Source organism: Staurois parvus, unplaced genomic scaffold (genome assembly GCF_062004578.1).
Source record: "Staurois parvus isolate SC_StPar_1 unplaced genomic scaffold, SC_StPar_1.0 ptg000866l, whole genome shotgun sequence".
Classification (NCBI taxonomy): Eukaryota; Metazoa; Chordata; class Amphibia; order Anura; family Ranidae; genus Staurois; species Staurois parvus.
Window position 1 is genome coordinate 2271698 of NW_028318662.1, and position 27184 is coordinate 2298881.

At 41.4% G+C, this 27184-nt stretch overlaps 1 protein-coding gene across 18 annotated transcripts in view; it reads left to right on the forward strand.

Annotated features, from left to right (window-relative positions):
* The window catches only part of LOC149443234 (neurexin-2-like), a 2355461-nt gene that overhangs the window by 2179651 nt on the left and 148626 nt on the right, over positions 1-27184 (forward strand). The window lies entirely within an intron of this gene.

Here is a 27184-nt window from a genome sequence, read left to right on the forward strand (position 1 = left end):
TAGTGAATAGAGTTAACTTTAACCAATAAACAAACAGTTGGAATTATCTACGAAGTGAAGAGATCAGTGTGGGACTACAGTATGCATCTTACAGGCTGCATATCATAGAACACTATAAAAAGTATAGCTATATATACTCCAAGAAGCAGGGCCCTCCTAACCCTCTTGTATTGTACTGTATCGTTGCTGCATTGTCTCCCTTTATATTGTAAAGCGCTGAACAAACTGTTGGCGCTATATAAATCCTGTATAACAATAATAATAAGTTAGGGATACAATTGAAGGAGCATTTGCATAACTAGTTGAGATAGGGCCAGCCCCCGTACGTCTAGCCAACCCTGCTAGATTTACTCATATTTACGCTGGGCGTTCCGGTGGGGATATGTTAGTTGTTCTCTTAGAAGTAGGGTGTTGACATATTGGCCCAAATTTACTACTGTGCCTAGACACATTTCTGTGGGCTAACGTCTACTTTTTAATAGCGACCGTCTACTTTTAGACTGCAAAGACATTTACTAAAGAGAAGTGTCAACAAGTAGACTCCAAATTGAATTTACTAACGAGACACAACCCAGGAATCAGACTCAAAAAGCAGACTTGCTAAGAAGCACGTCTAACATCATGAAAAATCACTGCAGAGACATGTTCATATTGAAATTTGCTTTGCCAAATATCAGGACTTCACTTTAAACAATATCTGACATTTCAAAAAAATTTTAAAATGTGTAAAAAATTGTTTTTTTAAAGCAAGTTGTCACAGTGAAGAACTAGACTCTTTTCCAGTGTCTATGGCCGGATATAACTGAGCATGTGCAGAACACATTTTAGACGTCTTCTGTGGGCGCTTTCTTTTTAGACCCTGTTCAATAGTAAATCTCTGTGTGGAATCCACTGACAGATGGCACTCGATCGAGTCTACTGTGTTTAACAAACAGCACTAGGCATATCTTTATGTATTTTAATTTGATTTCCTTAGTTCTATTGATTCTATTTTCTTTTCTTATCCTTTATAATTATTTCTGTAATGATTTTACTTATTTTGAAGGTCTAGATAATATTTATTTTGACAGCTGAATGTAAAAATAAAGGTCTGCAATAAAAAAAAAAAAACTGCGTGGGGTCCCTCCTCCCATCCATACCAAACCCTTTGGGTCTGGTATGTATATTAAGGGGTAACTCCACGCCGAAATAAAAAAAAAAGTGTGGGGTTCCCCCAAAAATCCATACCAGACCCTTATCTGAGCATGCAGCCCGGCAGGTCAGGAAACGGGGGGGGGGGGGACGAGCGAGCGCCCCCCCCTCCCCCTCCTGAACCATACCAGGCCACATGCCCTCAACATGGGGGGGTGCTTTGGGGCAGGGGGGCTCCCCCCAAAGCACCTTGTCCCCATGTTGGGCAGGGGGCTTATCAGAATCTGGAAGCCCCCTTTAACAAGGGGGATCCCAGCCCCCCCCCTACATGAATGAATATGCGGTACATGGTCCCGCTACTAATTCACAAAAAAAAAAAAAAAAGTGTAGTGTAAAAAACCACAGGACATGGTCTTTGACAAGTCCTTTAATAAAACAATGTCCCCTGAAGTAGATCCAACGTCAATCACGGTGTCAGGCACCAGTGAGCCGAAAAAAGAAAAAAAAACAAAAACGTTACGCTCCTGACGGAGGCTCACCAGCCTTATGCAGTGAGCCAGGGTGATGTAGGGGGGGGGTGGGATCTGGAGGCCCCCTTGTTAAAGGGGGCATCCAGATTCTGATAAGCCCCCGCCCACAGACCCCCACAACCACTGGCCAGGGTTGTGGGAAAGAGGCCCTTGTCATGGGGACAAGGTGCTTGGGGGGGAGCCCCCCTGCCCCAAAGCACCCCCCCATGTTCAGGGCATGTGGCCTGGTATGGATTGGGAGGGTGCTCGCTCGTCCCCTCCTTTCCTGACCTGCCGGGCTGCATGCTCGGATAAGGGTCTGGTATGAAATTTGGGGGGAAACCCATGCTGTTTTTTTTTTTTTTTATTTTGGCATGGAGTTACCTCTTAATATCCATACCAGACCCGAATGGCTTGGTATGGATGGGAGGGAGGACCCCACGCTGTTTTTTTTTTATTATGGTCCTGGTTTTTAAATGTAATTCTGGCTTTTTTGGTCTTCACTATGGCTCAGAAATTCAGCTGTCACTTCCCCCGGCTCAAAGAGTAAGTTTTGTTTGAGTTTATTTCCTTAAAGGTAACAAGGTTGACTTTTAGTTAATTAAAATGAAGAAATTGTTCTGTAACTTTGGGGAAAGTGACAGCTAAGCTTGTGAACTATAGTGAAGGACAAAAAAAGGCACGCCATTAGCATTGAAAAATCAGCGCCGACATACACTTCGTATTGTGAACCAAATTATTCGAACATTTGTAAACTGACCAATTAATTTTAATGGTTTGGCATTTGTACACCAAATATGACGTTCCCGAGGCGTTGGTAAACCAAGGTACGCATGTATTAGTATTGCAATCCTTTGTATTGGGATACATAGAACCAACATACATCGGAATTGGCAACATAGCACAACATTTGTGTCACATTGGAGATATCTGGCTAGTTACATTGACCTTGCCCAGGGATTTAGGGTTGATTCACAGCACAGAAATACAGGCAGATTAGCATTGCAGCTCTGTGGATTAGTGGTTAGCACTGCTGCCTCACAGCTCTAGGGTTGTCGGTTTGAATCCCAACCACGGCAAGAAAGTAGCATGATCTCCGTGTGTGGCTGTCTTCAAATAGATGTTCTGGCAACATCTTTGCTTTCTGTCTAAATGATCCCTAGAATGAGGCCTTGTCTGTTGAAACACCTTCAAAGCTGCACCTAATGTGAATGTCATACAATGGGACGAGATAAGGGCCTGAACTACTAATAGATTTGATAATGCTGGTTTACACTCCACCCCCTTTTGTGAAGGATTTGTCAAGCAAAGAGCTGAGAGAGAGAAGCGTGAGCAAGAGATACATACTGAAGAGTGATAAAGAGAGACATACAGAAGAGTGAGAGAGAGAAGCGCGAGAGATACATACTGAAGAGTGATAAAGAGAGACATACAGAAGAGTGAGAGATACATACTGAAGACTGATAAAGAGAGACATACAGAAGAGTGAGAGAGAGAGAAAAGGCTTGGGTAGGGAATCCACACATCAAAATTGTTACAAATACTGGTGTGGATTTTCCCCCCAAATGCATAGCAGACCCTTATCCGAGCAGGCAGGTACCACATGCCTTCAAAGATTTATTTCCTTTGTTGATTTGCCTGCTTCGTTCACACTATATGCAATTGAAAATTGTGCTTTAAGTTGCCAATTTCACCGTGTTTTCTAGAGATTTTCAAACTAGTTGTGATTTCAGTTGTGTTTAGCATTGTAATTTCTATTGGAGTCTAGATGTGAAATTGCTACTAAATGGCCCAAAAGTTCGACAAGAACTACCTTTGAAATCGTAAGTTCAACAAACAAATCGCGTATGTTAATACACTCACATTCACATTCATTATATCCGATATCAAGTACGATGCCAATTCACAAATCGCACCTGAAATTGCACACCCTGGATGCGACTTGTCATGCGATTGGCATGGCCAGCAACTTGCCATTTGCATGACAAATTGCACACAATGTTACTGGGGGCTAACACCACTGTCACATCTAATCCGATGTGGCAATTGCCCAACTTACAGTGAAGTTGCACGAGTTCACAATCCAATTGGATGTGAACAGAGCCTACAGTGGACAATAGGGTGCAACTTGGTCTACGATTTGCAAGTCGCCTGTCATGCCGATTGCATACCAAATTGCAATCAATGTTACTGGGGGCTACCCCGGTCACATTAAAGCAGATTTCTAAGTGGTGTTATTTACACTACAGTCACATCATGTGACTTACAGTGAAGTCACATGATTTCAAAGTCGGGGGACATGCTGATTTAAAGTGTGATTTGCAAGACATCTGACACAGATCTCTCTGCAAAACGCATGAAAAGTAGTGTATTCATTACTTTAGAAATTGTTGCGGCTCCAACCAAGTTTGAACCACACCAATATGAACGCTCTAATAGCGGTCATATTGAGTGTGACTTGGCATGTGATTTGCATGACATGCAACTTGCAAACCGTATGCCAAGTTGCACCCTATTGTCTGCTATTAGAGCAGTCACATGGGTGCGTTTCCGACACTGATTTCTAAAGTAGTACATGTACTACTTTTGTGGCGATTTGCATAGATATCTGTGTCAGATGTCTTGCAAATCACAAGGAAATCAGCATCTTCACTGTACGTCGCACAATTTCTAAATCGGCTTTGATGTGACCGGGGTGTAAGGCCTTTTTTTGTTTGATTTCCTGAGTGTTTTTCCGATTTATGGGAAATGCCGCATACTAGCAAAAGTGAATTGACATTTTCAGTATTGAATGCGAGATGTGGTCATGTGACTGCCTTAACTCATGCGATAATCTGGAGTGAATTGTGCCCATAGGGCCAAGAAATATTGCCAATAGGGTTCCCTTTCACATCCCTGTTCAATGTTCTGTTGTATGCTGTACAGGTACAGTTCACTGTGGCTTTCTTTCTGACTCTGATTTGTGGGGCCTGTATACCAAGGGTTAACGCAGGTGGGAAGAGGATTCATCAGGTGGAAACACTTTAACTGACCAAATGAATGACAGTGGTGGGTGTGGCCTACCTTATATATAGAGATGCAGTTGTGGCTGATTTTTGCCTGGTATAGGCACATTATTTCTGCAAGTCCTTGTCTGTGGTGGTTTGGGGAGGAAGAGATATTGCGGTGAATTGCCCCAGGCCACACTCACGCTGTGTTTTGATGTGGGCTGTAAATGTTTTGCATGTTCTTCCTTCTAAGGTGTGTTTGTGTGTTATTGTACAATGATTGTGTTTATTACCTTTGCATTGTAATCCTAACACATGTCCATTGCTCTGCTCTTCCAAGTTTGCTTTATTTAGACTAAAATGCAGTTTTCAGACAAACATGGTGACAAATGTATGTGTGGGGGATTTGGGGAGGTGGGAGGTGTTTTTATTTTGGCATGTATGTATTTTTATATTGATATTTCGATCTGCAGCTTGCTTTGTGGATAGATAAGCCTAATATGTGATTTATATTAACGGTTTCCTGCTGTAACCTGTGAAAGCACAGTTCATTAGAAGTATAATCTTTTAGATTGTAACATTTGGACTATTTTTCTTTTTTTTTGGGGGGGGGGATTTTCATGTTCTAGTTGAATGTAGCACAGTGGCTAAATGGTTAGTACTTCCGCCTGGCAGTACTAGGGTTGTTGGTTCAAATCCTAGCCACAGCACCTCCTGCCTGGAGTTTGCATGTTCTCCCTGTGCCTGTGTGGTTTTCCTCCGCGTACTCCGGTTTCCTCCCACACTCTAAAGACATGCTGGTAGGTTAATTGGATCCTGTCAAAATTGGCCCTAGTACATATATGAATGTAAGCTAGGGACCTTTAGATTGTACACCCCTTGAGGGTTAGGGACTGATGTGAATTTACAACATATATATGTAAAGCACTGCGTAAATTGACAGCGCTATATAAGTACCATAAATAAATGTACTAGCACCCCTTACCACTTATTTTTGCTAGCTATATAATATGCATGACAAGACCATGTTATGTACCAATGAATAGGTCATGTTCAATGTGCAGCTAGCTATTCTTTTTCTACAATCCTCTTAACAGTAATAAATTGGGCCCACAATTGATGTTGACTTTGGGCCTTTACCAGCAAATATATATTCGCCAATGACATATACACAGTATAGCTGCAAGCATACAGTCACCAATGCCAAATCTACAATAGAACTGCAAACATATATTTGCGAATGTCATATACACAATGGAGCCGCATGTAAAATTGCTATGGTGCACAAATAAACGCCAACATGGCTGTTGGAGGAGGCGCTAGAGCAGCTGTCATACCGGATATACGTCATGACATTTGGGGAAGGACGTTTGCACACACCCGGAAGTGGTAGTGGGGAGTGATAGTGGATGGGAGTGTAGTTAGGAGGGTTTAGTGGTCTATTTTTTAGTTTTGTGAATTGTTCTTTTGTGGAATTCCAGACCACATCTGGACATGGCGAGATCGCTGTTCTCCACTGAGGAGCTGATCCTCATTTGCTGGGGAAACATTACTAATAATTGTTTTCAGTTGAAAACATGTCCAATTCCTAGATCTATTGCGGTACATAGCAGAGGTTAAAGGTTCTTCCTAACTATACAGGTGGCACAGACACAAGCATACACCCAGGGCCACTGTTAGATATCATGGGGCCCCGTACAGCATACCTGACAGCCCCCCACCGCCAGAGAAAATATCCAGATTATATTTATGGTAAAAATACACTAAAAACATTATTAATGGACATAATCCCAACCAAATTCCTGTAAAATCTAAATACTAAAACTGTACTGAGTTCATAAATAAAGCTGTGTGTGTAATTGAGGTCTTGGGGCTCATTCACATGGGTGCTGTGGCCTGTAGAGTGGGAAACAGTGGTTTGTTTTTGTGGCTATCGCCGTTTGCAGGTAACCTATGTTACACAATAGAAATGCTGCAGGTCATAATTTGACAAGCATATGGGTGCAGGTGTACAGCCCTGAACACAGACAGTGGGCAATCAGGGCCACTTCCCCACGCCTACACCTGCACCCATATGCTTGTCAAATTATGACCTGCAGCATTTCTATTGTGTCACATATTAAAACCTGTGTTCATACAGCTGCTGTGTCTCCATAGTGTAACAGGTGTCTCCAGCCACATGAACAACCCCTCATTCATGCTGTACAGGCCAGAGGACTTGTGTGAATGGGGAATTTTTTACTTTTTTTTTTCCTCAGCTCATTAATTTCAATGGGCTGCCTAATGTGTGGGAACATGCAAAAATACTGCAGGAATATTATTTTAAAAGTGTGTTACACCTAACTGCACAGTAGTGTGGTGCCATGCGTTTTGGTGGCTGTGAATGCCTCTGTGTTTACTAGACATGTGGAGATGCAATTAAGTTTTCACCATGGTACCTGTGCACATCTGCAAAGGGCATTGCATTTCTTTGCTGTGCTGGAAAAAAACATGCGTTTCTGCACCACAAATGGTGTGAACAAGTCCTAAGGGCCAGTTCACACTATAGAAACAGTCTAGATGTGTTCCAGATGTTTTTGCATGCACTTTTTTGATGCATGTTTAGCGTGTTCCAGTGCATTTTTTATGCATTCCAGTTAATTTTTTCCCCCTCTCTTTTTCTTACATTTAATTAGGGACATGTGCGTTTTAGTGCGTTCCAGTACAGTTCTATGCATAAACAATGCAGCCTGTTTGACTTTTTTTGGCAGCACCTGCAACGCACTGGAACTGCAAGCGCTGATGTGAACTATGACATTGACAACCATATAACCTTCTTTCTGTGCGTTTGGATGCAAAAAAAGCAACTGAAACACATGTAGTGTGAACTGGCCCTAAAGGTTATTAGGGCCAGGAAACGGGACTGACCAGGAATTGTGAATTCAATCAGATTAGTGGTGAGATACAATCAGGAATCGTATAATAATGCGAAATCTGAGCTGGAGGTGATAGGAAATGAGACACATTAACTTGATCAGTAAATAAATAGTTAAATAAAAAGAGTGGGGCGGGGATACATAGATTGGCAGATGGAACAGGTGATGGTGGCGGAGGGGGTGAAGTTGTATAAGGAGAGAGGTTTAAGCGCTCGTTCACACTTGACTTTATTTCTAACTCGTGCCAAATGGCCCTATAGTGTTTGACAGGTGTTTGGGAAGCGTTTTTAATGCTCCTCAAATGCTCCCGAAACGCCTTATGTGCGGTTTTGAGGCATGTGATAAGCATTTACCAAGCGTTAAAACTGCACCACAAATGCCTGTAATGAAGGTAAATGGTATTAACGCTCCGAAAATGCCTTGCAACCACACCCGCAAACGTCTGCCAGGCATTTGAGGAGCGGCACTATAGACTTGAATGGGAAGCTTCAACTCCTCCTGACTCCACACGAGGTGCCAGTTTTGCCATGACTCAATGCCAACGCTTCAGTGTGAACAGCGCTGTGTGCTGCCATGTGCAGAATTTTCATAGGCATTTGAGAAGTGTAAAAAACACTTCCCAAACGCCTGTCTGATGCCTGCTGACAAAGCTAGTGTGAACGTAGCCTTAGAGAAGATAAAGTTGTAATGAAATATAAACAGAAGGAAAATTGAAAGTTTCAAACTTGTCAGAAGAACAGGACGTGGACGATTTTGACTATCGTCCGATTTTCCTGGCAATCATGGGCAAATCGGCCGATCGTTTTACCGATAAAAATATGCGCTTGAGCCGTGTCCTGCAAGAAGAAGAAAAAGAAGAATTCCAGTCCGCTGTTATATTTTACATGAAAAGTCTTGCGGTTGCAACAATGTATCTATTTGAATCCGAATAAAACCATCTGTATTCGAAATGGATACAAATGGATACATTGTTGCAACCACAAGACTTTTCATGTAAAATATATTAGCGGAGCTCTCTGCAAGGGACAGAAGTAAAAATGCCGGCCATAGAAGGGACGAAAATCGGCCGTTTTTTTCATTGAACGATTGATTTTTCGTTCGTTTGACCCATCTATGGCCTACATAAGACCAGAAGCTCAGACATATACTAGGCCCAATTAACCTAACAGCATGTCTTTGGAGTGTTGGCAGAAACACACCCGTGCAGAGAAAGCATGCAAACTGGGATGCAGACAGGTGCAGTCATGACTGGGATTAGAACCCATAACCCAAGTGCTGTACGTTCTGAGTTCTAAGCACTAAGGCACTGAGGGAGACAGAGTTTGAGCTGCAATGTAGAATAGTTACATTGTTTAAAAAATAATGATAAAGCGTGCGCTGGTAAATTTATAGAGACTACTAAAATGGTATTACACAAGATAAATATAAATCTAGGTATAGATATGAAGGTAGCAGCTAGCACTCAGGGTATTGGCAACAGTCCCAGAATAGAAATATGTTACAGTAATAGTGTAGCGCTATAAATGCATGTTATCAATCATAAACGCATGTAAAATAAAAAAAGTGCAATAATTATGTAAACTGGTAAATGGTGCTAAAAAAGTTCATATAATCATTCCTGAATAATGGAATGTCCTTCGTGTCTGAGTACCAACTCAGAGAGTGCCTATGAATGGCACGTGTGGTACTTATTTCAACGTTTTTGATTTTACATGTGTTTATGATTGATAACATGCATTTATAGCGCTGCACCATTACTTTAACATAGAATAGTTACATGATTAAAGAGAAGGAAGATATATCATTATATTGGGAAAATAGAACTAGACATTCCCAATTATTTGAGATATAAGTGTGAAAATGTTTGACATTTGAAAATAGAATGTATGACATTCATTAGGAAATGCATTAGTTGTCTGATCATTTTGGAGAAACCGCAACCAAAAAAAAAAAATATATATATATAGGTGTACTTTTACTTTAAATTATAAGTATTCTCATATGCAAACAGAAAAACGCCAACAAAGCCTGTGGTTGTGCACCACCTAACGAACATATTTGCACCTAAAAATGTGCCAGACACGATTCCACATTTACTAACAGGAAAGAGTCTACAAGTAGACGCTTTTCAATGAGTTTGCTAGATGCCTTTCAAAAGACTGACAGGTCTTGATTTTTTTTTTTTTTTTTTAATTTAAATATTTATTGATTTTCAAAATATTAGGAAATTTAAAAGCCACAATATAAATTCTCTACATTCATATAACAACAGTATCTAATTTAAACATTCATTTCCCATATTTTCCTTATTTCTCCCAACCCCCCCACTAGCAGCTCCATAGTCACCCCCCCACCCTAACCTCCCACCCCACCCTACATCCACCGCTCTTTGGCAAGAGAAAAAAAGAGGCTCTAAATTGTGCTCTCATCATAAGGGGGCAAGAAAAAGAGAGGCCTTACTCTCGTCCATTCACACTTGATCTAAACTCTTCCCATTTTTTCCATTTCGCCTGATATATCCCCATTCCATCTTCCTGGGCATAAAACAGTTTCTCTAATCTTACAATATGGTCCATTCTAACTATCCAGTCTTGTTTTTTTGGAGCTTCTAGTTGACGCCAAAATTTTGGAATCAATCCCTTGGCTGCATTTAGAAAATACCATATTCCTGATTCTTTATATTTATTTACTGCTATTTCTGTATTATGTAAAAGGCAGGTTCCAGGGTCCAGACTAATATCAATTTCCATAATCTTTCTAATTTGGTTTACCACTTCTCTCCAGAATATTTGTATCTTTGGACATTCCCACCATATGTGATAAAACGTGCCTATCTCTCCGCACCCCCGCCAACAAAAAGGTGACGTCTCCCCACTCATCTTATGTTCTATACTCGGTGTAATATATCCTCTTGTCAAACATTTAAAATTCATCTCCACCTCCCGTGAACTTACATTCTCGTGAACCAACCTAAATATTCTTTTTTTTTTTTTTTAACCTCGTCTATCTCCACACCCAAATCTCTTTCCCATTTTTCTATATACATTAGTTTTTTTCCACCTTTATCTAACTCAGTGAGAATTTTATATATCCTTGCCGTACCGTGTCTCCCATCACCTCGTGCTCCCAACAGCTTCTCAAACAAGTTCCAATCTATACTCGCTCTCAAAGGCTTAGGCAATTTCCCCACAAAACATTTTAATTGATTATATCTCCAACCATCTATCCTAGTGAAAATCTTTCCCTCTTCCTTTTTCAAATCTTTAAGTGTTCTCAGTTCTACTCCTTTCATTATATCTCTCAATTGGGCACTCTCATTTGTGATCCATTTTCCTGAAACCTCCTCCCTACCTGGTGGGAAGAACCCTGAATTTTTCAATGGCATCAATAATGAATTAAATTCCCACTTTAACTGTCTGTGCATTTTATCCCACACTCTTAACACATTTAAAGTATACACACTCGTGCTTTCTTTTAATCCTCTATACTCTGTAGGCATCCATATACTCCTACTTAAATCATTACCACTAAGTGAGTTTTCCACTGTGACCCAACTTTTCCCTTTTGCATTATATGTCCAATCAAATATTCTAGCCAAAATAACTGCATTATAATATCTCTTAAAATCAGGGACTCCCAATCCGCCATTCTCTTTATTTCTAGTTATCACTTCATAAGATACTCTAGGTTTTTTATTACTCCAAATAAATCTTGTCATCATCTTTTTCAGTATCTTAAAATATACCTCAGGCAACTTAATAGGGACCATTTGAAATTTATATAGGATTTTGGGAACTACAACCATTTTTATCAAATTTATATGTCCCAACCAGGACCGATTTCCTCCCCCTAATCTCTTTAGTTCCTCTCTAATTTCGTTTAACATTACTATATAATTTGCTTGATACAAGTTTTTATAGGCCGAAGTGAGTTTTACCCCTAAATACTTCAATTCTCTCTCTCTCCACACAAAGGGAAACTCCCCTTGTATTCCCCTTTTTTCTTTATTTGAAAGGTTTATATTTAATATCTCTGTTTTAGACGGGTTTATTTTTAAGTTTGACATCTCTCCATATTCCTTCAAAGCCCTCATTAAATTAGGGAGCGTTATCCTAGGATTTTCTACATAAAACAGTAAATCATCTGCAAATGCGGCAACCTTATGTTCTATATTTCCCACCCGTATTCCCTTTTATGTCTACATTTTTCCTTATTGTTGCTAATAATGATTCCAAGGATAGAACATATAACAATGGGGACAGTGGACAGCCCTGTCTTGTTCCATTTGTCAACTCAAAAGATTCCGATAGCTCCCCATTTACCATTACCACTGTAGAGGGGTTCTTATATAACTTTCCTATCCAAGTTCTCATTCTATCACCCACTCCTAAGATCTCCAATGTATCCATCATATATCCCCATTTGACTCTATCAAATGCCTTCTCTGCATCCACTGAAAGAGCCACCACTGGCGACCTTCCCTTTCTACTTTTCTGGATAAGCAACAGTGATCTCAACCCATTATCTCTACCCTCTCGCCCCTGAACAAAACCCACCTGATCTTCATGTATCCATTCGGGCATTAAATCTTTCAATCTATTTGCCAAAATCTTTGCATAAATCTTTGTATCTATATTCAGCAAAGATATTGGTCTATAGCTTGAACATTGGGTGGGATCTTTTCCTTCCTTGTTTATGAGGACCGCCTGAGCCTGCAATGATTCTCGTCTCATATCCATCTCTTCTCCCAAGGCGTTAAAATAGGACTTCAATTTAGGTATTAACAGTTCACTATATTTTTTATAATATCTAACAGTATATCCATCTGGTCCTGGGCTTTTACCTATCATAGATTTTTTTAATGCTATCTTTATTTCTTCATAGGTAATTTCAGATTCTAAGGAATTCAAAAGATCTTCATTTAATTTCGGTAGTCCTGCGTTTTTTAAATATATTCTTCTTTTTTCTATGTTTATTATTCCATCTTTACGTCTTAAATCTTGAGGGGCAATATTATAAAGTTTGCTATAATAATCCCTAAACACCTTCGCAATATCTTTAGTTGAGTGCACCAGTTCTCCCTTGGGGTTTTTTATTTTCTCTATGTAATTCCTATTTTTCTTTTTCCTCAAAGCTCTCATCAAAAACGTTCCTGATTTATCACCCCATCTATATCTTTCGCATAATACTTTGTTAAAGACTCTCTTCTTCTCTTCCTCCATCATAATCTCTAATTCCTCTTTCTTTTCCTTTACCTTCTGCATTATCTCTTTCGTTATATTCTTTTTATGCAATTGTTCAACATCCGCCAGTTCTTTTAGGAGTCTACTGATCTTCTCTCTCCTTTCCCTTTTCTTTCTAGCCCCTATTGCAATAAGAATTCCCCTTATGTAGACCTTATGAGCCTCCCACACTGTAGCCTCAGATATCTCTCCCGTTTCATTTTCCTCAAAATATCTCTTAATTTCCTCTCCAACCTTTCGCTCAGTCTCTGGATCCATTAGGAGAGACTCATTCAACCGCCACATCAAACCACCTGGAGGCTTTCTTCCCCATCCTATTTTCATTACAACTGGGGCATGGTCTGAGAGTGACCTTACCTCTATTGTCACTTTAACCAAAGACTCTATTAATCGATGATCTATCAGTATGTAATCCAGTCTAGAATACATCTCATGGGCTCTTGAGAAGAAGGAATAGTCTCTATCGTTCACGTGCATAATTCTCCAACCATCCACTAACTGATACTCCCTTATCTCTTTCTTTAGTACTCTTAGGGACTTACTACCCTCTCTTTGTATAGATGAAGTAGTATCCATTTGTGGGTCCATACATAAATTGAGGTCCCCAGCTACTATCAAATACCCCTTTCTAAAATCCATCAATCTTTTTAAAATTCTTTTCAAGAATCTTTCCGGCTTCTTATTAGGACAATAAATATTAGCAACTGTACATTCAATGTCTTCTATTTTACCTCTCAGAAATAAAAACCTCCCCTCCGGGTCTGTCTCTCTCTCTTCCAACTCAAACCTTATATCTTTTGCAAATCCTATAGCTACCCCCTTTGCTCTCTTAACCGGGGAATCTGCATAGTGCCATAATGGGTAATATCTAGAATTCAACTTTACATTTGACTTTAGTTCAAAATGCGTTTCCTGTAGGAAAGCCACTGATACTGCTCTATGTTGTAGTTCCTTATATAATTTAAAACTTTTTCCTGGACAACACAACCCGTTTACATTATAAGTTATAAATCTTAGATCTTTCATTTCGTTTATATCTTTTCCCTTCTCTCTATCTTATCCTCTCTCTCTCTGCCCCAATTACTCTTCTCTTCCTCCAAACTATACAGCCTCTTATCTTTCCTCCATCCCTCCCTTATCCCTCTACCCCCCTGTCCACCTCTCCCCTCCCTCCCACCCTTCCCATCCTTTAGGCTTACGTTTTGCCTATACATCTTTTGCGGGGCCAAACCCACCATAGATTACCTCCTTGGGGTTGAACTCCAACCATGGACAGATCCCCACACCTCCCACCACCTCAGATACCCCAAAAGTATTTCCATCATCAATTCAAGATGTTCCACCTTTCTTAAGGTCCCAACGGAGAAAAGAGAGAGAGAGAGAGGGTGGTGTCAAGCGTGATAAGAGGAGAGAGAAAAAAAAAAAAAAAAACTTCTTTCCCCTTCTCTTTCTCTCTCCTCTCCCTCAATTCTCTATCTCCCTCTTCTAGCAAACTGCCACTCCTCTCTCTCTCCACCTCCCAAACCACCCTCTTCCACCTCCCAACCAGTGACTTCCATCCTTTGTAGTCTATCACAGAAGTTTCTTAAGTCCTCAGGAAATCTCAACTGGGCTGTAACTCCATTCTTCCATCCAATTAGGCACTCCGGCATACCCCATCTATAGTGCACATTTTGCTTTATCATCTGCTCCAACAGGGGTTTTAAAGTTCTTCTCCTCCACAATGTCTCTGGTGTTAAATCTGCAAAAATCTGTATATTCATTTCTCCATAATTAATACTTGATCTTCCCTTGATCTTTCTCCATACTTCTTCTTTATCCTCCCATTTCTGAAATTGGACTATTATATCTCTTGGTTTCTCTTTTCCACTTCCTTGTTGATTTTTTCCTATCCTGAAAACACCTTCCAGGTTAATCTTTTCTGTTTCTGATCTATCCATAATGGAGTTTAATATTTTACAGATGAGGCCTCTTGTTTCTTCTCCTTTTACCACTTCCGGGACTCCTCTCATCCTAATGTTGTTTCTCCTTTCCCTATTTTCTTGTACTTCCATTCTATATAACAGCTTTTTTTTTATCTTTCTTAATTTCCATTGTCCTTTTCTCCAGATCAGCAATATATTGAGCATGGCTTTTAACTCTTTCCTCTGTCTCCTCCACCCTGGATAGCATCCGGCCCAAATCATTTTGTATACTTGTCATTTCATGTTTTAATGTTTTTTCTAAGTTCTTGAACATATCTGCCATCTCTTTCTTGTTTGGAATTTGTAATTCACTTTCAGTATCTCTCCTTTCCAATTTTTCTGTAAGATGCTGACTGTTATATTCTTTTCCCAGGGAGAGTCTAGGGCTACCTTCTATACTCATTTCCATTTCACATTTATCACCAGAGATCTATCTGGAGTCACATTTCCTTGAGATGTATATTTTTGCCAGTTTGAGACCCCCTTGGGCCACTATTTTTAAAATTTTTATTTTTCATCTCTTCTATGCGTTCTTTTTCTTTCTTCAATAGGGGAAACACAAAGATTGATAACAATATATACCAGGGACTCCTATTTTTCTTTCTTAAAGTTCTCTACTTAGTATTCCTTCCAGGCTACTTTAATCTCCTCCTCTCTCTCCGTCAGACCCCCCAGGGAAACCCCCTCTCTCACAACTCCTCCTTTGCCTTTAGACAACAGAAACAGTCATTTATGTAGCACAATAATCCATCCAGGCTGCTCTCACTCACCCTTCACAGCTGCAGCTCTAGCAAGTTCCTCGGTTGTCACATTCCATAGCTCTCTTCAGGGAGGAGGGGGGGGGTTTCCTCCAGGTCTCTTCGTTTTCACTCCTCTGTAACAAAGTCACCTCCATTCAGGGGGGGAGGGAGGCATCTTGCTGCATACTTCTCCCATAAGAATGTCTCATGTACTGGGAGGGGAGCAATCCAACGTCTTCCTCTCCCCTCTCAGCTCTAAAGACCAGCCGGCTTTTCCCCTACCCAGTAGTTCTCTGGGCTGACACGTGGTCAAGCCGAGCCTCCTCGTTTCCTCTGTAACCCTGCTCTCTGCTCTCTCTCCCCTAGGACGGGTCTCCAGCCTGTCTTCAATCCGACTGCACCGTTCACTTTCCCACTCATAGCGCCCGGAGCCACGGCTTCAGCGCGGAACCCACCATACTCTGGTAGGTCCCCCCAGTCCCTGCTCTCCAGTATCTGTATCCGAGGCGGTGGGATAAGACGGAGAACTTCCACACCACGCTGTCCTACACCGCCATAGTTAGGCTTCTCCCTCCTGACAGGTCTTGATTGATTGAATTGAGTCTGCCTGAATGTTCAGCCTCTGCTGGTAGACTCAATTCTTAGTAAATCAGGGCCATTCTGTCCATTGTTAACATGTTGGAGAGGAGGTTGACATCCAATATCTAGCAATAAGTTTTCTAGCAAGGTATAGCAGGCGAGAAACCATAATATATACTCCTGGTTGGTACTGTTCAGCATCTACTACTCTTAAGAGGAATTTGGCAGAATCTAGCTGAACAGAAGATTGGGAAACTAAGGAGATGGTACATATAACCTTGGTCCAATATCTAGTAAGCTTTGGAAAACGCCAAAGCACAGGAATGAAGTCTCCACGGTGTAGTTTACATTTTGGACATAAGGGCGTGTCTCTCCTGCCATGGTTATACAGTTTCTCCAGAGTCATATAAACTCCATGGAGTTTAAACAGTTGAGTAAGCCTGTGCGCTGTGGACAAAGAGATTATGGGTACAGATTCCAGCGCCATGTTCCATTGCTCACCACCAATCTCCCATATGTCTGGCACCCATTGGGCTCTACTTCTAAGGGTATCATGAGTTTGTATAGTGGATAGCAGCGATACAATGGGAGATTATTTCCCATTCTCACGGTGGCTCGGGTAGCCTCCCTCAAAAGAGGTGAATCTGACTAATGGATTACGCCTGAGTTTGTAGTGTGTGACGCAATTGCAGGGATTGAAAGAATTGTTTGTAAGATAAGGTAAATTCGGAGTGTAGTTGTGCAAAAGATTTAAAAACAGAGTCAAAGAATAGTTGATCCATAAAACGTATACCATGCTGTCTCCAGGAACCCTTCTAGTTTGACCAGTTCTGGATATGGAGGATTACTCCATATGGGAGTAGTGTCGAGGTATCCTGTGATGCCTATGAAGGACTTAAGAGGGCTCCAAACCTTCCGCAATAGGATAGCAGTAGGACAAGTAGGAGGTAAAGCGGGCAATGCTATCTGCAGGTGAGAAATTGCGTGGGATCGGTCAATGTAAGCAACTTGTTGACAGGGTCCGCGTTACCCACTATCCCCAAGCCAGCCAACTGCTGGAACTGTGCCATGAAAAAATATGTTCTAGGGTGCGAAACAGCCAACCCACCCTTATCTTTCACATATTGCAGTGTCAAAAGCTGAATTCTAACATGCTGTTTTTTCAAAATTAAGTCCCTAAATTGGGAGTCTGTACGGGAAACCATTTCTTTGGTATTCAAATAGGGGAATTGTGAAATATATATATAGGAGTTGTGGAGCCCAAATCATTTTTATCAGGTTATCTCTCCCCACTACAGATAGGGGAAGTTTGCACCAATTGCACATTTGACCGTGTGTTTATTCAGCAGGGGAGACAAATTCAGTGAGAGGTATTGGGCTGGTTCCGGAGAAACCCCCCCCCCCCCCCAAGTATTTGAAGGAAGAGACCATGGGAATCTGTTGGGCACAATCAGGCAAGGGGGCAGACGAGGGATCTAAAGACATAAGGGCAGGTTTTTTCCAGTTCCAAATATAATAGTGTGTCATTCTGTATATCTTTTCTTCAGTGTCTGACCTACAAAACCCAACTATATCAGTAGACCCCCATACCATAATGGCCAGAAGCTCCACAGCCAGTGCAGCCAGTAGGGGCGACAGGAGGCATCCCTGCTGAGTTCCTCTATACAGGTGGAAAGGTGTGGAAATGCCATTGTTTATATGCAGTCTGGCCTTAGGAGTAGAGTACAGTATTTGGGCCCAGTTGCTTAACTTGTCCCCCAAATAACATTTGAAAGTGTTACGAAAATCTAACGCCCCCCTCTTCCTCACTGCATTTGATTGAGAACAGCAGGAGCCAATGGCTCCTGCTGCTTTTTGAGTCCCTGTGTGAAGAGGTAGAGAGGGGAGAAGAGATGCAGCCGTACACAACATTGGATCTCTTCTTCCCTCTCTTCCCCTTTACACAGGGAAGGGGGAGGACAGAGAAATTTAAAGTGATACTAAAGCTTAAAATCCTTTTTTTACCTTAATACATCCCTTGCAATAAGGTAAAAAAAATGTTTTTAGCCTTAGTATCACTTTAAACTATTCTTCTTCTCTGCCACCTGCTATTTACTGAATGTAGAAATGTTCGGCATTGAGCACTCCTGGGTTCATTCACAAAAGGAAGTGATCATAAACATAAAATTCATGTCTACCGATCCTTTCAGGTGTTCATTTAGGAAACTGAAAGGATCAGTAAATATGAGAGACATGTTCACTAATCTTCCTGCTCCCCATGCTCAACAGATCCAACCTCCCCTGCTGTGTGACCACAATATGTTCTCCTGCACAAACCGCTATCATTGCTGGTGCAGGCAATAAGAATGTGGGCACAGAACAGGTAGGATCCAATAAAAGGCAGGGCACAAAGCTTGGGGGGGGGGGGGGGTCAATTCAATATTTCTTCCTCTGCTCGTTCCATGCAAACCTCCACTTTTGGGTCTCAAGCAGCTTAACAACATCACATCCTGTGGGCGGGGCTATGACGTTATTAAGTTGATCGAGACCCAGAAGTGGAGGTCTGCACGGCACGAGCAGAGGACGAAAAATATTATGGAGATTGCATGATTACTGCTTGGCTTCTATTCACTCTTGAGAGTATTTTTAATCTTAAGAAATTGGGAAGTTTTTATCCTACAATTGAAGAGTGCAGCACTTTCTCAAATTATATATATATATATATATATATATATATTAATTAGACGGTGCACAATAAATATAAAGTGCTATAGGTACAAAACTGCAATATGCAATTAATAAATAAATATAAAACAATCTCTGTATGATGTCAATCAATCAATATATGGTAATAAATAGTGCATATATAATTCAATCATAAAGTGCTATTGTGCACTTTGTGCCATAAGTGAAGATAAAAAGGCCATCATTATTATATGTACTCCAAAAGTGTATAAATAAATGAATGGGAATTTCAGCAAGAATTGTCCATTTAAACAATAAATCCTGTGCCAAAGTGCAATGGTGCACGTGCCTTTAAGAATATCCACCACTTTTTATGGGTGCGCACTCACCCGAACTCCAGAACACCAGATGTATACAGGCATTGGTTACAATTCTGTCACATCTGGGTGCAGGGGTGGTAGGGGTTAATCCAGCATCCTCTCCGTACCAGTGGTGCATGCCTCTTTAAATCTGCGGAAGATTTGCTCAACCACAAGAGCCAAAGGGATTTCTCATATAGTGTAGTATTTATTAGTATTCCATGGTAAGTAAACATAAATCAGCATAAAATCAGCATTCCACCTGGAGAAATGAAACTTAAGAAATTTGAGAAAGTGCTGCACTCAAATGTATGATTACGCTACCAGGGATTGTTACCCATACCCTTTTAGTGCTAGTGGCTATCTGGTATAACTAAATATCCTATGTGTATGCGCTCGCTTATACTTTCATGAAATAATAAGTTATTTTATCTACTACACTATGAGAGTCCTTGTTGTCTCCATTTACTTTCATTGATACCCTTGAGATGCCATGTCGGGAGGAACCCTGTTGTTCAAGATAGATATCCCAAGCGTGGATTTCTTTGAAGCTTGTATGACCATACCTTAACTGGTGTTTTTATCATCTAGTAAGTGTGTATTCACATACATAGTGGTGGATTAGTGGAAGCGTCTTGCTCATTTTGTGCTTTGATTCACACTAATTTGGAGGAACTCATTCCATCTTTTTCCCATGAGAACAACACTGGATTTATATTTGTTATATATAAGCACTGCACTTTTATTACAGTATTTTTTCGTTTGCATCATTACTCTTGGTGCTAGCTGCTAATTTTTTATTCTTGCACCTGAGCACAGAATTTACACTTTTATATTTATGAGAAAATCTTGCCTATGTATGAAAATGAAAGAACATTTTTTTATATAACATGTAAAGATTTAGGTGTAGAGAAGCAGCAATATTTTACTCACTCGTATGTAGTTTTTGCTTCTTTCATCCTATTGCCTTTTTAGGGCCGATTCACACCTATGCATTGTGGTAATTTTGTAAAATGTGCAATTTACCGTGTGTTACTGCAGTCCATTCACTTTGAATAGTCTGACACAGCCATACTACAGTGCATCAAAATCCCAGTAACATTACATATGTTGCACTGTGGTGGAAAAATTGAGCTTTTGATTGTGGCTGCATAGTGGTGTGTTGGCAGCCCATTCTAATGAATGGGGTGCCTTATTGCAATGTGTATTAGCATATAGCAGCACAACCTAAAATGTGACTGAGTCCTTGATGTTTGTTACCCAGTAATGTGATTTTTTTTTTTTTTGGTAAATTCTTTATTTTATACAACAAACAATAACCGTACAGAGACCATGGAAAATAACCACCACTCCACGCAACAAGCCTACACATTGATGAAAAAAAGCATAAACAACAAACGTACATTATGAACTGATATCTGCTATCTCCCAGATAAAACAGAGTGTCTACGTTCATTCCTGGAGAAATAGTGTATATATGCTATAACATTTCAAGAGCCCTGAGAAAGGAGAGTCTCTGTACCACGTATTACATTTTGTATAATACACGTCATAAAGAAGGAGGTGTAAAAAGAAATAAAGTAAGCAGGAAGAAAGAAGAAAAAGAGAAGAAAGCGGAAAGAAAAAAAAAAGGGGGGAATCCATTCACTACCTCCTCCTCCCCAGCTACTCTGGGTCAGAAGTGCCAACTCTTCCTGACGGCAAACTAACTCCTCAGAGTACAGAAATTTGTGCCAGTAATACCATTTCTTAAGAAATTGACCATGTAGGCCTCTCTTCATGGTGATCATGTCTTCCATCTCATGGATGTCTGTAACTTTTTGCAACAAGACGATATGGGCTCGCACCGTTTCCAAAAAAGGGGGATACAGCTTTTTGCTGCAGTGATCATTAATGGTAGGATTGAGTGTCAGTAGGACTTGCCAGGATAATTGTGGTGGTGCAATAGGTAAAATGCAGGATCCCATGGCAGCACATGGTCAGTAATTTTCTGGGATATGCGGTGTACTTCTGTCCCGAAGGCCTGCAGAGAGCGGCAGGACCAGATGTGAAGTAGAGAACCTGTCTCCTTGCCACAGTGTCAACAAGAACTGTGGCACTGGGTGAACGTCTTGTGTATCCTGGCAGGTGTATAATACCAGCATGTCAGCAGCTTAACCACTTGAGCCCCAGAGGATTTACCCCCCTTAATGACCAGGCCTTTTTTTGCTGTTTGGCGCTGCACTAATTCAAATGATAATTGCGCGGTCATGCAATGCTGCACCTAAACGAAATTTACGTCCTGTTTTTCACACAAATAGAGCTTTCTTTTGGTGGTATTTTATCACCTGTGCGCTTTTTATTTTTTGCGCTATAAACAAAAAAAACATGAACATTTTGAAAAAAAAACAATATTTTCTACTTTCAGCTATAAAAAATATGTTGTAAACTCAAAGTTAGTCATAAATTTAAGCCAAAATGTATTCTGCTACATGTTTTTGGTAAAAAAAATCCCAATAAGTGTATATTGATTACTTTGTGTGAAAGTTATAGCGTCTACAAACTATGGTATAGATACTGTAATTTATGCCTTTTTTTGCTATACAGCGCTGCACTAATTCAAATGATAATTGCGCGGTCATGCAATGCTGAACCCAAACGAAATTTACTTCCTTTTTTTCACACAAATAGAGCTTTCTTTTGGTGGTATTTGATCACCTGTGCGCTTTTTATTTTTTGCGCTATAATAAAAAAAAACACGAAAATTTTGAAAAAAAACAATATTTTCTACTTTCAGCTATAACAAATATATTGTAAACTCAAAGTAAGTCATAAATTTAAGCCAAAATGTATTCTGCTACATGTTTTTGGTAAAAAAAATCCCAATAAGTGTATATTGATTACTTTGTGTGAAAGTTATAGCGTCTACAAACTATGGTATAGATACTGTAATTTATGCCTTTTTTTGCTATACAGCGCTGCACTAATTCAAATGATAATTGCGCGGTCATGCAATGCTGAACCCAAACGAAATTTACTTCCTTTTTTTCACACAAATAGAGCTTTCTTTTGGTGGTATTTGATCACCTGTGCGCTTTTTATTTTTTGCGCTATAATAAAAAAAAACACGAAAATTTTGAAAAAAAACAATATTTTCTACTTTCAGCTATAACAAATATATTGTAAACTCAAAGTAAGTCATAAATTTAAGCCAAAATGTATTCTGCTACATGTTTCTGGTAGAAAAAATCCCGTGCATTAGCGGGCAAACTGGCGCTATCTAGGAGGGGCGCTAACACTATCGGAAGTCACCAGTGACACTAATACAGTGATCAGTAAAAATCTGTTCAGTGTAATCAATGACACTGGTGACAGGGCAGTGAAGGGGTTAACTGGGGGGGGGGCGATCAAGGGGTTAAATGGGATTTCTGGTGCACTAGCAGGCAAACTGGCGCTATCTGGGAGGGGCGCTAACACTATTGGAAGTCGTCAGTGACACTGGTGACAGGGCAGTGAAGGGGTTAACGGGGGGGGGCAATCAAGGGGTTAAACGGGATTACTGGTGTACTGGCGGGCAATCTGGCGCTATCTGGGAGGGGCGCTAACACTATCGGAAGTCGCCAGCAACACTGATACAGTGATCAGTAAAAATCGCTTCACTGATCAGTGACACTGGTGACAGGGCAGTGAAGGGGTTAACTGGGGGGGGGCGATCAAGGGGTTAAACGGGATCACTGGTGTACTGGCGGGCAAACTGGCGCTATCTGGGAGGGGCGCTAACACTATCGGAAGTCGCCTGCGACACTGATACAGTGATCAGTAAAAATTGGTTCACTGATCAGTGACACTGGTGACAGGGCAGTGAAGGGGTTAACTGGGGGGGGGGGATCAGGGGGTTAAATGGGATTACTGGTGTACTAGCGGGCAATCTGGCGCTATCTGGGAGGGGCGCTAACTCTATCGGAAGTCGCCAGCGACACTGATACAGTGATCAGTAAAAATCGCTTCACTGATCAGTGACACTGGTGACAGGGCAGTGAAGGGGTTAACTGGGGGGGGCGATCAGGGGGTTAAATGTGACCTAGAGTGTTCTAACTGTCAGTGTGTAGTGTTTTACTCACTGTTTGGATGTCTTCTTCTCTGTCTGGAACGGAATGTGTCCAGGCAGAGAAGAATGACATCATATCCTGCCCTGTGTAAATGTCAACACAGGACAGGATAGGACAGGGACCGATCATGTGATTTCAGCCAGAAATCACTGGCTGAAATCTAATGATTGATCCCTCCTGGATCGAATCGTGTCAACCGCGGGTCGGTGGAAGCGCGCGCGCGCGCCCCCTACCCGCGAATGTGTCGGGAGCGCGGAGCACGTTTTAAAACGTGCTTTTGTGCTCCACTGCCGTCCTGCACACGTATATACACAGTGGCAGGGCGGCAAGCGGTTAAAGACTAATCCCTGGTATTTGGAACAAATAGAGGTTTTGTACGTAAACTGTAGGATCCTCTCCACTTATTTATCTGTAAAGTGTAGCCCTAAATCTTGTTCCCATTTGGATATATAGGGAAGCCTGTATGTTGGAGATGGTGAGACTAACAGTCGAGAGTCCTCTGAGCATAGAATTTCAAATGTGGTAAGGCTGCTGTTAAAGGACTCAGCTGCAGGCATGGAGCAAAGTAAATGAGACAGCTGGATTTTTTGCCAGAAAGATAGTTCCTCAAAGATCGTCCATCAGAGAGGAAATGTCTGGCCTGAAAAAGGCCATTTGATTTCCGAACTTGAAATCTAGGATCCTGTAGACCAGGGCTGAAAGCTGGATTACCCAATACGGGATTCAATGGAGAGGGGATCGGAAAGATAGATTAAGTCCTAAATACTTAAACAGATACGCCAAGTGTCCCCCACTGTGGGATAAGCGAGGGTTGAGGAGGATAGATCCATATGGCACCAAGTTAAGGAGCTCAACTTTGCCCCCATCAAGGCTTGTTCCACTTGTATCCATTCCTTAAGAGTGCCATGGGGACACCAATCCAGCACTCTGGTCAAGTGGCACACTGTATGATACAAGTTCACATTGTGTAAATCCATTCCCCCCTGCAATTTCGACATGCTCAATATCTTCTGAGCCAACCAAGGAGATTTTTGTTCCCAGACAAAGTTGGTGATAGTCTGATAGCCGCCTGAAGAAAAGAGCTCGGTACATGGATTGGGATAGCCTGATATAGCAGTCTTGGCATAACATTCATTTTAACAATACTGCATCGTCCAAACCAGGAGAACAATCCGTTCTGCTAGGTGGAGAGATCCTTTGTTTATGGACGTCAAGAGTGGTGGAAAGTTCAGCTAGAAAATATCTTAAAATCTACAGGAAAGGTATATGCCCAAATATTTGATATGGGACATTGTTCATTTAAAAGAAAACTCTGCCCAGAGGAGGGTGGCCTGAGAAGCCAGCATAGACACATTTAGAGCTTCCACTTTTTGACAGTTATCCCGGAAGAACGAGAAAGTCTCATATGTTTTCAGCTCCAAAAGTAAATTAGGAAGAGAGACCAATGGGTTAGGTAGAAAAAAACAAATCATCTGCATATTCAGCAATTTTTGGAGACAGGGACGCCCGTGATATCAGGATTATTTCTCACCTTACATAAGAAAGGCTCCAGAGTTAGAATGATAATCAACAGAGAAATAGGGCATCCCTGACAAGTCCCATTGGTGATCACAAAGGAGGGGGACAGGAGCAGCAGAGGGATGTTTTGGGACCTAGCAGCATGGATCAGATTGGTTGAGAGGAGCAACAGAGGAATTTTTGGGACCCAGTTGCATGGATCAGATTTTTGGCCTTAGTCGTGTTGTCTCGGGCTTCCCTAGTAGGGACAAAGCCCACTTAACCACAATGGATCACTTGGGAATGAGTCAATCATGTGCATTGCTAAGATTTTAGTAATAGTTTAAGGTCTACAGTCAGGAGAGAATTGGGTCGATAGTGTTGACAGTGGAGCTCCTCCCTCCTTTACTGTCACAGTGATATGAGCCCATTGCATTATACAGTGAGGAACAGAAGTACAGTATTTGAACACCCTGCGATTTTGCAAGTTCTCCCACTTAGAAATCATTGAGGGGTCTGAAATTAACATTGTAGGTGCATTCCCGCTCTGAGAGACAGAATTAAAAAAAAAATCAGGAAATCACATTGTATCATTTTTAAAGAATGTATTTGTCTTGCACTGCTGAACATGAGTATTTGAACACCTAAGAAACAGCAAGAATCTGGCTCTCAAAGACCTGTTACTGTGCCTTTAAAAAGTCCACCTCTACTCCACTCATTAATCAAACTTAGTAGCACCTGTCTGAGCTCTTTAACCACTTGCCTCCCAGCCACCGCATTAAAACGGTTGCAGGGCGGCACTGGCAACGTAGTTTTGCAAAACAGGTAGGGGGCACCCGCGAGGCGCACGCCCGCCCTACCTGTCCCGCGGGTGTTAGCAGCGGGTCTCCGCCGTCGGGTCACGGCCGGTCTTTACCGGCCGTTTCCCCGCGATTCACGGTGATCGCTGACACAGAGCAGGGCTGCATTGTTTACACACAGCCCTGGTCTGTGTCAGTTCTGTGACAGCTCGTGACAAGCTGCAGAGGGAGAGAAGAGTTTCTCTCCCTCGATCAGCCTGTCCCCGTCCAGCACACACCCCCGCTCCCTAGTAAAACACTCCCCTCACACAGTAAACTCTAAAAATGTTAACCCCTTCCTCCCCAGTGCCATTAGTACAGTGTCAGTGGTTTTATTTTTTCACTGATCACTGTATTGGTGTCACTGGGGATGTCAGTGACCCCAAGTCAGTTCCCCCCCAGTGTCAAAATGTCCGCCGCAGTCCTGCCATAAGTCGCTGATCGCCGCCATATGTCGCTGATCGCCCAAAAAATCCCAGTATCTTTCCCGCCATTTGGAAACGCTATAGCTTTCATGTAAACCAATTAATTTACACGTATTGGGATTTTTTTTAGCAAAGACATGTCGCAGAATGCATTTTGGATGAAATTTGTGACAAAATTAGATTTTTTAATTTTTTTTACTGGACATGTTTTATAGCAAAAAGTCCAAAATATTGTGTTTTTTTCTCAAAATTGTCAGCCTTTTTTTTTATAGCGCAAAAAATTAAAACCGCACGGGCAATCAAATACCACCGAAAGAAAGCTCAATTTGTGGGAAAAAAAGGATGTAAATTGAATTTGGGTGCAGCGTTGCATGACTGCGCAATTGTCAGTTAAAGTAACGTAGCGCCGTAACACAAACCTCTTCTGTAACCGCTTCCTGACCACCCTACAGCAGAACTACTGCTACAGGGCGGCATGGGTACGCAAAATCACATATATATATATATATATATATATATATATATATACACGTGATTCGCGCTCCAGTGGTATTCACACCCCTCCCAGATAGCCTCAGATTGCCCGTCAGTACACCAGTCATCACATTTAACCCCTTGATTGCCAGGAGCACGCACAATACAATAATCCTCCATTGCTAGTATAGTGTCTGAACGGGTCAATATCTTTGATCAGGTCAGCACTATACCAGCAATCACATTAGTATAGCGTCCCCAAAAATGCAGCGTTAGCGGGATCAGCCGCTGCACCTGCCAACACCTGCGTTTAGCCCCTACGCTTACCCCCCGTTCTCCTCCAGCAAGTGCAGTGTCAGTAGGTCACTGTCACTTGATACATTGCACACAAAACCGCAGTGTTCGCAGAATCAGGCCTGATCTCTGTTAGCACTGGCCGGTAAATTTTAATGATTCGCATATGCAGCAGAGTTCCAGTACTAGTGCAGTTCTACCTTTTGGTGAACTGGCGAGTACCAGCGGTCTAGTACATCCTGGTCTTTCACATACCTCCTTGATTTTTGGAGCTGTTTTTCACGGAATATCTGTATGCGTTGATTGTGGATCAAAGCAGTTTATATGCGCAACAATTTATTGCCGCCAACCCAAATTCATACTTTGCCAGACCATTCGCATGGAAACTCATTACGGTTTTCAAATTTACATTTTTTTGGGGCCTAACCTTCAACATGGGCATTACTAAAAGAAATGAATTGCGGTTGTATTGGTCC